Genomic DNA, 10431 nt, shown 5'->3' on the forward strand with positions numbered 1-10431 from the left:
AGGAAGAAGAACAAAGAAGAAAAAGAAAAAGGAAGAAAAAGGAGAAGGAGGAAGAAGAAGAAGAAAATTAGATTTGGGTGTCCAAATAAAACTTAATATCGGAGGGGGAGGGAGGAAGGAAGGAAGGAAGAAGGAGGAGGAGGGGAAGGAAGAAGGAAGAAGAATAAGGAGGAGGAAAAATCAGATAATCTGGGTATCCAAATCAAATTGAGGAGGAAGAAGAAGGAAGAAGAAGAAGAAGAAGAAGGAGGAGGAAGAAGAAGAAGAAGAAAGGAGAAAGATACCCAGAATTGGGTGTTCGTATGTGAGAGAGAGAGGTAAAAACCCAAAATTACTCTTTGAAAATTAAATAATTGCATAGGTTTAACGGTGTTATTGACGTTATGTACTAAAAGTGGGTCGGGATTGAATTTCATGTACCAAAGTTAATTCTTTGAAACCAAATACACCGAACTTCAGAATAGTTTATACTTCAAGTACTATTCTTAAAATTTTTCCTTTTTAAAATATATAAAAGTTCATGAATTATTAGATATTCAGTATTTTTTTTTTTTTTTTGAATTCTATCCCTGGCTATAATAAGGGTGTAGTTTATGTGATGAAATATATGCTTTCTGTAATATCTTTATTTGATATAATCTCACCCCAGGGTTGATAGGATTGTGTGAGATATTTATGCCCTTAGCCTATTCTATTTTTGGATGTTGTCTCTGAGCAATGTCTTCAATATTGTTACGGCTACTTCATTGCTAGTTTTACTAATGTTATATATTCATGATGTAGGATATTAACCGTATACTTAATTGACAATAGCTATGTAATGTGACTAAGATATTGGTTGATGTTGCTAAATAATCACTTTTGAACGAACAAGGTCAGATTTTATGATTGTACTTTTCATATTTCTTAAAGTTAGGAGTTTCAGTGATAGTTCTATATGATTTTTAAGAAGAGCATTTGCTTGTATGTACATTTATATTACTAGTCGTGACTTTGGCTAATTGTTTTTAAAGTACTCATGCAATTCACTTTTGTTTCATACATAAATGATCACTATATCGATTCGAAGTTTGTAAGTAACATTGGTTGGTATATATTAGCATGTATCTATTAAATCATATTAAGAGTGTAGCAAATGACTACTAGACAGCTCAGAGATGTATATGACTTCTATTTGGACAACTTGACTTGCAACTTTCAATATTTAAATCATAAGCATAACAATTGGATATATGCACTTTTGGATGGCATGCAGAAGGTTGTGTTCTGATTGATAGAAAGGAATTTCAACTTTCTGAAGCTTATTTGTTTGTGTATAGGTTCTGGACTAGCTTTTTTGGCTGAGGTGTCTTTGGTTGGACATTTGGACAGAAATTGCAAACCACTTGCTTCAACTTTAAAGGTTTGACACCATGGCTGCAGAGACTAGTTCCTGGAATAGTGGGAAGACAAGAGTTTGTATCAATATGTTGGCTATTGAAACTAAGTTCCTACACAAACTCTATATGTGGCATGTTTTACGTAGTTGTATCAGCTTTTGGGAAATGCTTTTAACATTAAGAGATATATGGAATAGGTTTGATTACTCATTTGAGCATTTGCAATGTGTTTTCTTTCCAATTGATCAACGATCTAGACGTACCATTATTTAGGTAATAATGGAGCATTAATTTTGCCTAATTCTGATTACACAATGATCAAGTAACAAAAATAGGACAAAAACACATTGTAATCAATCATATCACACATCGGTTTTTAACAAATCAGTGTCTTCTAATTTATACTCAGACAACAGAATTAATTGAATTCTGTTATCCTAAAAGTTAATCACACAACAGAATTAATTGAACTCTGTTGTCGTAAAAGTTAATCACACAACAGAATCAATTGAACTCTGTTGTCCTAAAGTTAATCACACAACAGATATAGTCCAAGAACTGAAGTTTGAAGATCAATCAGACTTTGACACCATGGCTGCATAGACTAGTTCCTGGAATAGTGGGAAGACAAGAGTTTGTATCAATGTTGGCTATTGAAACCAAGTTCCTGCACAAACTCTATATGTGGCATGTTTTACGTAGTTGTATCAGCTTTTGGGAAATGCTTTTAACATTAAGAGATATATGGAATAGGTTTGATTACTCATTTGAGCATTTGCAATGTGTTTTCTTTCCAATTGATCAACGATCTAGACATACCATTATTTAGGTAATAATGGAGCATTAATTTTGCCTAATTCTGATTACACAATGATCAGTAACAAAAATAGGACAAAAACACATTGTAATCAATCATATCACACATCGGTTTTTAACAAATCAATGTCTTCTAATTTATACTCAGACAACATAATTAATTGAATTCTGTTATCCTAAAAGTTAATCACACAACAGAATTAATTGAACTCTGTTGTCGTAAAAGTTAATCACACAACAGAATCAATTGAACTCTGTTGTCCTAAAGTTAATCACACAACAGATATAGTACAAGAACTGAAGTTTGAAGATCAATCAGACAACAGACAAAATAAAAATATGTTGTCTGACACGTTTAACATACAACAGCTTAAAACTGGCACTGTTGTCTGAAGACAGTGCCTCAACTGCTGTGCAGCCAGTGGCGGAGCCAGAATTTCTTATTAAATGGGGCACAAAATTAGAATTTAAATATATACCAAAATTTTAATAAAAAATAATAAGTAAAATAAAATTAAGGTAATATAAATATTTTTCTCTAAATTACATATTTTATTAATAAACTTTATAGCTTTAGATATTAGATAATTTTTCATTAAGGAGACATAATTTATTTTTAACTTTTAAAACTATAAGGAAAAATTGTATTATTGTTCTCAAAAGGCAAAAAAAAAAATTGAAAAAAGTAACATTTCCTGCATCCATGACTCGAACTTGGGACCAATTACAAAACCAATGCACACCTTACCACTACACTGAGTTGGTTAGTGCTAATATTAACATACTCTAGATTATTTAAGCAAGTTTTCATGTACAGAAATTGAAAAAAAATATATAAGTCAGTGGGGCACGGGACCCACTGGGTCCCCATGTGGCTCCGCCCCTGTGTGCAGCTGCGCTTGGAATATGCCGAGCCAGCTGCCAAGCTATCACACAACAGTTATAACACATACCTGTTGTCTATGTGTTTCTTACACAACTGTGTTCTACCGTTGTCTGAATTTTCATCAGACAACGGCTCGGTCTACAACGGTAGCCCTCCAAATCTCACAACGGTTTTCTACCGTTCTCTGATAAGATTTTTGGTGTAGTGATGCCAACCTATTTGTGAAGTTTGGAAACAGTCAGTCTGAAACCATCTTGCTGCCAATTAAGGGGAAAAAAAAAAAAGAAAAAAAAAAAACAGAAGTGAACATTAAATAGAAAACTGAGACATGAGAATAATGAAAAACATGATTAGCATATTGCCATTAAATGTAAAGTCTTCAACAGGTCAAAATTAAAATCTATACCATCAACACAAACCGTGCTTTTGTTTCCAAATTTCAATTAAGAGTAAGAAACATGAGGACGCTGGAATCCTACTTGAAAGACGTTGGACATGCATGTAAGAGACTGAGCAAAAAGATTCTGTATAAACATGACAGCATCTTCCTTCATGTTTAATTGGACTGCAATTTCGAAGGCCTTTCATTGCAGACCAAACTCTTTGCAGCAGTTCAGCTGCAATTAACAATTGGCAGCAAGATGGTTCTAGACTAAAAACAGAAACAAAGGTGGGTTTTTGGAATTTAACTATCATCAAAAACTATTATATTCAATTGATTATGAAGACCAAAAACAGAAACAAAGGTGGGTTTCTGGAATTTAACTATCATCAAAACTATTATATTCAACTGCTTATGGAATTTAAGTACCATCAAAAACTTCAACCAGTTACAACACTAAATCACTGCGATCCCAACAATCCTTGAGAAATGCCCACAAAAAACAACTATCTTAATTAACTGATAATCAAATTTCTTTGCTTATTTAATTCCCACATTATCATTCACTACAGCATTGGATACAGCATTACATGCAAAAATAAATCCATGTGACATATATCACTCAGTACTACCAAAAACACTCGCAGTCTATTTTTACCATCTAAATTTCTTTACATTAACAGGTTAAAGCCAATCAGAAAAGGTGGTAAACACAAAAAAAAATAGAGCAAATTAAAGTTGAAAAAAAAAATAGCAAAAAATCAAAAGCAAACAGATGGAAAAAAAAAACCGACTCTCTCAATGCAACTATAGAAGAAAGAAGGAATCAACTGATGATACAAATTGAAGTCAGAAAAGATGCGGATTTGTCTAGCAAGAATCACGTCACGCTTCTTCTAACCATTATATGTATAAACCCAACAAAACACAAAATTCCTAAAACCCCTAATTTTCTCAACTCATCAAACCCTCAAAATTGTGAGACAAAAAATGCAGATTCCTGAAATGAAAGCCTAAATAAGGAAATCATGATCATGATGGAGTATATTTACTATATACTTTGTTTATGATCACAGAGTCATAAAGAGTGTGAGAAGCAAAGCATGGCCTATTCGAATGTCACACATATAAACTGATCACATGATCAAAGCACTGGAATTAAATCACAATTGATAATGTTCAAAGCGAGGAAAACAATGCAGATAACATATTCCAAATTCATTTGACATTAAACCCAAAAGCACTTTCATTTCAGAGACATTCCCAAACACACACTTACTACCTCTGTGGTACAAAACAATTAAATCCACCTAAACCAATCTGACTACTGAGTTTAGACCATAACTAAACTCAAGAATTTTAGGACCTTCTGTGTTCTAATACACCCCAAAGGTCTGCATAGAGAAAGTGAAACCCAACAGGTTTGCGATCTTGCTTCAGCCCTTGAAGGTTTGTCTCTAAATCTCTATATAGAGAAAGAAAAAAAATACAAGCCCTTACAGAATATAATTCCAGAAAAATTTCATTAAAGTGATTCCATTACATGATTTTGATGAATGAATGACATGAGTATTTGAATAACAGAACTATTAAAAGCAACATGATGCTTCACTGAATTGATAAACATATTGAAGAGATTCATCTAACGGCATCTAGTCTTGACCAAAATTCAACTATAATCAGTAAATAATCAAAATTTGACTCACAATTTTGCAGAGGTTAGGCTCCAAAATTGAGGCAAATCCTTGCAAGCTAACCACCTTCAGGGATTCCACAATCACACTGCATAAAATGAAGCATGTATATAAACAATAGACACATAACATCCGACACTAAGACAAATCTCAGTTATCACATATAATTATGATTGATGGCAAGTTATCTTACAAACAGAATGCAAATATATAAAAACCGTTTCAAATTGATTTTTGTGAGATATTGTTGCCTTTATATACTTGTTTATGAGTTATGACTTAACCATTTCTAGATATAAATAGAACACTAATTCAGTTCCAACCAAACTAAACAACAATTTCAAAGCAACATCAAGTACTGGCCAAGATGTTCCATTCCAATTAAGATTTGGCTAGCAGAAAAGCTAATGCTTCTTTCGGTTACTAACATTGTGAAACTGGACTAAAAGTCAACTCCAATGTTTCCAGTTAGGTCTAAAGTGATATTGAAAGAAATGTGTAAGTCATGCTATTCTTTGTTCAAATTTAACAGTGAAACACAAAAATAGTCAAATACATAAATGGAGGGTGTAGTTTACAATGAAAATTAATAAAGTCTACATCTTTGTGTTTTAATGATTTCAATTGAAACATTTGTGTTATCACAGATGAAGTTTGGACCTTAGGTTATGTTAGAGCTCTACTTGGCTGGACACGATGACTGTTATCACTTAATAATGACATTAGATATATGGTTATCATATTATGCAAGCTGATAGTATTCTTGGATTATAGAGTTTTACAATCTAAACAAAATTGAAGATCCCAAATTCATTAAAGCCACCCAAAACTGCATGTACCAAAATTTAAAACCAATAAACGATAAGAATCTTACCCGGAGCTCAATCCTTCAAAGATCTTTGATTGCTCAATCAAATCCCCCAATTTGATCAAATGGGTGCCAGCTCAATCGGATATTCCTATTTGTTCAAGTTAGCTCAATTTCTCAAAGTAATACTATCACCAGCTCCTTCGTCTTTGTGAAAAGGAAAAACCATTTTTATTATCTGAAGCAACATTTATCCATCTTTATTCACCTCAGGAAAGCAAGCAGCAGGCCTACTATTTCAGTCAAAATATGAAATGGAAAGGAAGAGATATTTGTGAGTGATGAATTTTCTCATATTGATTCAATGGTGTAAATGGGGTTATATATACAAGCCCTACACTACTACATTACACATCTTGATCTCCAAGTAAACTTGTTCTCCAAGTGTACTTGTCCTCCAAGTTTCCTTCTACAAGATTATATGCAAGCAAACTTGTTTTACACAACATGACTCACAAGTCAACACTCCCCCTCAAGTTGGAGCATAAATGTCACGAAGATCCAACTTGCTTAGTGAGTCATGGAACAACTTGCTAGATACAGCTTTGGTAAGTATATCCGCTAATTGCTCCTCGGTTGGAACAAAAGGAAAGGAGATTAACTTTGCATCCATCTTTTCCTTAATGAAGTGTCGATCAACTTCCACATGTTTCGTTCGGTCATGTTGTACAGGATTATGTGATATGTCAATAGATGCTTTGTTATCACAGTACAATTGCATTGCTGACTTAGGCTTAAAACTCAAATCTCGAAGTAAATTTCGCAGCCACAGAAGTTCACACACTCCATGTGTCATACCTCTATATCCAGAAGCGCTGGATTAGATACCGCCCTGGAGCAGGATTGTTGTGACGATGAGCAACTAAAACCAATTAGTCCAACACAGCCTGAACACCTAACAACAGGATTGCTGTAAATTACTTGTTAGAGCTTCTTATTTAGAGAGCAGACATCAAAATAGAATTCAAAATGTCCTAAAAGAAAAAGAAAGTGGAAGACAAGAGGAAACTACTTTTTAAAAATAAATTAACTTTACTTTTTAAAGTAAAGTCATTCGTCTTATTGCGTTGGCAACCGCTCATTTCTCCATCATGTTAGTGATATTGTTGAGTTATTCGTCAATAAAGGTAGCTGATGACCCTGGACCATTGTTTCCCACAATAGCAGGTCTACCCTAGATAGGGCCTTTAATTATCCTAACATGCTAGTATATAGAAAAATGTAATTTACCTGTCCTTTCACCATTGTCTACTATGGTGGGAGTTGATACAAATTTTAGTCTCAAAATGCACCCGCAGCTCAAATATATCTAACAACGAATTAAAAAAAATAAAAGAAAAATAAAAAAAAGTAACGTATTGCGAAACCGCGTGGCAGATGGAAGCGCGTGAACCGCCGTAACGCGCAACGGTCTCATTTCCTCCGTCTATAAAAGCGCGTGCAATTTCTCTGCTTCTCTCAACTCTCTCTCTCTCTCTCTTTCCTGGGTCTCTCTCTCTTTCTTTCCTACCCAGAAACCCTAACTCTCTCTCTCAATTTCTCTGCAATCTTCATTCTCGCTCTCACTTCTTGCCCTAACCCTAACCATAATTGTGCGCTCAATTCTTGCCTTGCCCATCAAATTGATAGCCAAGGGTTTCGATCAATTGGAAAATAGGATCAAATGGCCCTCCCAGTGAAGCTTGAGAGTTCTTCTTTCTCTTTGGTGCCCTCAGATTCAAAGCATGTGATCAGAGTCACGTTAAATCGAATCCCAGAAAACCCACTATTCCCAGATTCTCTGTGCACGCTCATGGTCTGCCAGAAGAAGTTTCACCAGAAAAGACTCCAAATTCCGGGGCTTACTGCTATTCTTCAACACCGCAAAATCGGTCCACACAATCCTGGGCTCCTTGATCACCTGAATTTCACTAGTCTGGACCAATTCATTGATCTCCCTCAACTTCGTGCGCATCTAGGCACTCTCTCGTCTTCCCTCAAGCCCGAGATTCCGACTCTGTATGAGGATCTGGCCCCCCAGATTTCGGCTCTTGCGACTCGTTCGGCGGCAATGCCCTTCTGCATCAGTGCTGAAATCGACATCTTCTTCACTGATTATGTTGGTCAAAACGGTGACCTTGATTCGAGTAGTACTGACTTGGATGCTCTGTTTGAGAGAATTGCATCTACTGCTGAAGGTTCAACTGTTCTGGACAAATTCATGGCTAGTAGCTTTGTGGCCGGGAAGGATTCGGATAAGTGCACTATTTGTATGGAGGAGGAGTTTGATGGGACTTCTAATCTCATTCGAACCCCGTGCGCTCATGCCTTTCACAAATCATGCGTTGTTCGGTGGTTGATCATGAACAAGAACACATGTCCCTTGTGCCGCAGTCAACTCCTCGATTGTCTCCATCCAACCACCATATCTCTTTACTGATCTTCATTCATTCAATTCATTCTTTACTTGTTATTAGTGTTGTGCATTTCTCTGTATAATTGATTGTGCATACTTGTTTGTTGCAAGCTGCGCGCTGACTGTGTATGCTTAGTTGTTGTTTTTTTTGGCAGGGTACTCCGGAAACTAGTGTCATCTGTTGGGTGACCGTGCCAATACTCAACCCGGTTTCAAAAGCTATCGGGTAATGCAAGCTATTTTCCCTCTCATTTATATTGGAATGGCTGGCTTATTGCTAGTGTATGTGAGATTTTTAAGCAAATGCATGGTTTTCTTTTTGATTGGGGCTGGTGGTGTCGGAAGGAATGATTTGGTGAATGGGTTAATGCTTTCATGTACACTATTGGTAGTGGAGAAGTTCTGCTGGCTGAAGGGCTTGGGGATTATTATTTACTGGTTTGAAGCTTGCCATGAGCTCTGTATTCTTAAACGTGAAAGTGGAGTTAGATTCAGCAGTCTTATAAATCTAATGTGGAGATGCTAATGTTTATCCTGGCGTGCCAAATTTGCATATTTACGTGTTGAAACATTCCTCGGGATTGATATCAGCAGGACTGTTGCAAGCTGGAACAATAGCAAATTCACGAAAAGTAAGATAAGCATGTAAAGTCTCCAACTTCAACCAAAGAGGAACCACACTCAAGACTCAGAAACTCTTGTTCAAACAGAGAAAATGAGGATAGAAGCACACTCAGTTTCAAGAAATTGTTTGGCAAGGGAAATAGGAATATATATGCAGATCATCAGTGGCCTAAGACCAAAGAAATCAGCATGGTAACAGTCAAGTATGGGGTTATTTATCATGACCCTTTTTCTGTTTCCACCAAGTGAACCCTGCCAAAATGCAAAATTGAACCCAGAGGGAGGTTTGATTTCATTTGTCTGAAGCATATTATTCACAGGGAAAGAAGATCTGTTGCTCATATTCTTGCCTAGTCCAGCTCGGTTAATTCTTGGGACTCTACCTATACTTCTCCAGACCCGCTCCTGAAGTCACTCAAGCTCTCGTAGGTCATAGCTGATATTGCTCTTGGCCAGGCCTAGAGTTATTAGTTTTAGCCAATTTTGCTAGGCTGTTGGTTTTGCTTCTTTTCTAGGCTATTCATTGTACCCAAAAAAAAAAAAAAACCTTATGTATACTTAGTTAATGATCGATGATCATGATTCATGAACTTGAGCTTTATTTACAAAAATTAAAGTGATATATGTTTCCTATCTTTTGGTATTACAATATTACCTTCATGTCATCATGTGATTGGTTTTGAATATTGATTGTTAATATTCCTATCATTTTGAATTCTTCTACTGAATCTGTAACAGAAACATTGATTTTCTCAGCATCTTGATGTCTGATTGATCGAGGTTGCACCAAAGAGCATTAAGCCTCAGGTAAAAAACCACAAGTGAGAAAATGACACAGTTGAAAGAATTGAAAACCTATATTGGTTACTCTGTTTAACTTTTTCTGATGACTGGCCTTATGAGAAATCATTTCACTGTGAGATCAGGCTACCATCAACTGCATGAGGTTAGCACTATGGCTTCTCTCCACCCTTATTGTTCTCATTCTATTGACTGCAGTTTGGAAATTGATATGGAACATTAAGTCTTTACCAAAATATTGCATTTTATGTGGAGAGCATGTTTAAATAATATGCGTGCTATGACTGGTCTGTTTTTGAAGAAAGTTGTTAATTCTCCTCTATGTCCAATATGCTAGGAGTTCCCCGAATCAGTTGAGCATTTATTGTTTCTTTTCCCTTCGGCGGTGGGTGTTTCCTTTGGGATTCCTTTGGGTTACAAAGCGTATTTGCAGGAGATTATTACTCTAGATGATTGGTTGATTGGCAGTGAACAAAAGCTTGACGACTGGTTTTATTTCCAAGATAGAGGTATGGGGTTGGGTTCCATTTACATTGTGGACAGTTCGGAAAGCCAGATGTGAGATCATATATGAACATGTAACTCC

General features: G+C 35.8%; 1 long non-coding RNA gene across 1 annotated transcript; it reads right to left on the bottom strand.

The window, feature by feature from the left end:
• Nucleotides 1-2968: 2968 nt before the first annotated feature.
• Nucleotides 2969-6281, bottom strand: LOC121050433. The gene is made up of 3 exons (XR_005802958.1): nucleotides 6032-6281; nucleotides 5170-5245; nucleotides 2969-3338 (listed from the first exon to the last, which is right to left on the bottom strand). It is a non-coding gene; the product is annotated as an uncharacterized LOC121050433 (long non-coding RNA).
• Between the last annotated feature and the right edge of the window lie 4150 nt (nucleotides 6282-10431).

The sequence above is a fragment of the Rosa chinensis genome, chromosome 7, assembly GCF_002994745.2.
Source record: "Rosa chinensis cultivar Old Blush chromosome 7, RchiOBHm-V2, whole genome shotgun sequence".
Lineage (NCBI taxonomy): Eukaryota > Viridiplantae > Streptophyta > Magnoliopsida > Rosales > Rosaceae > Rosa > Rosa chinensis.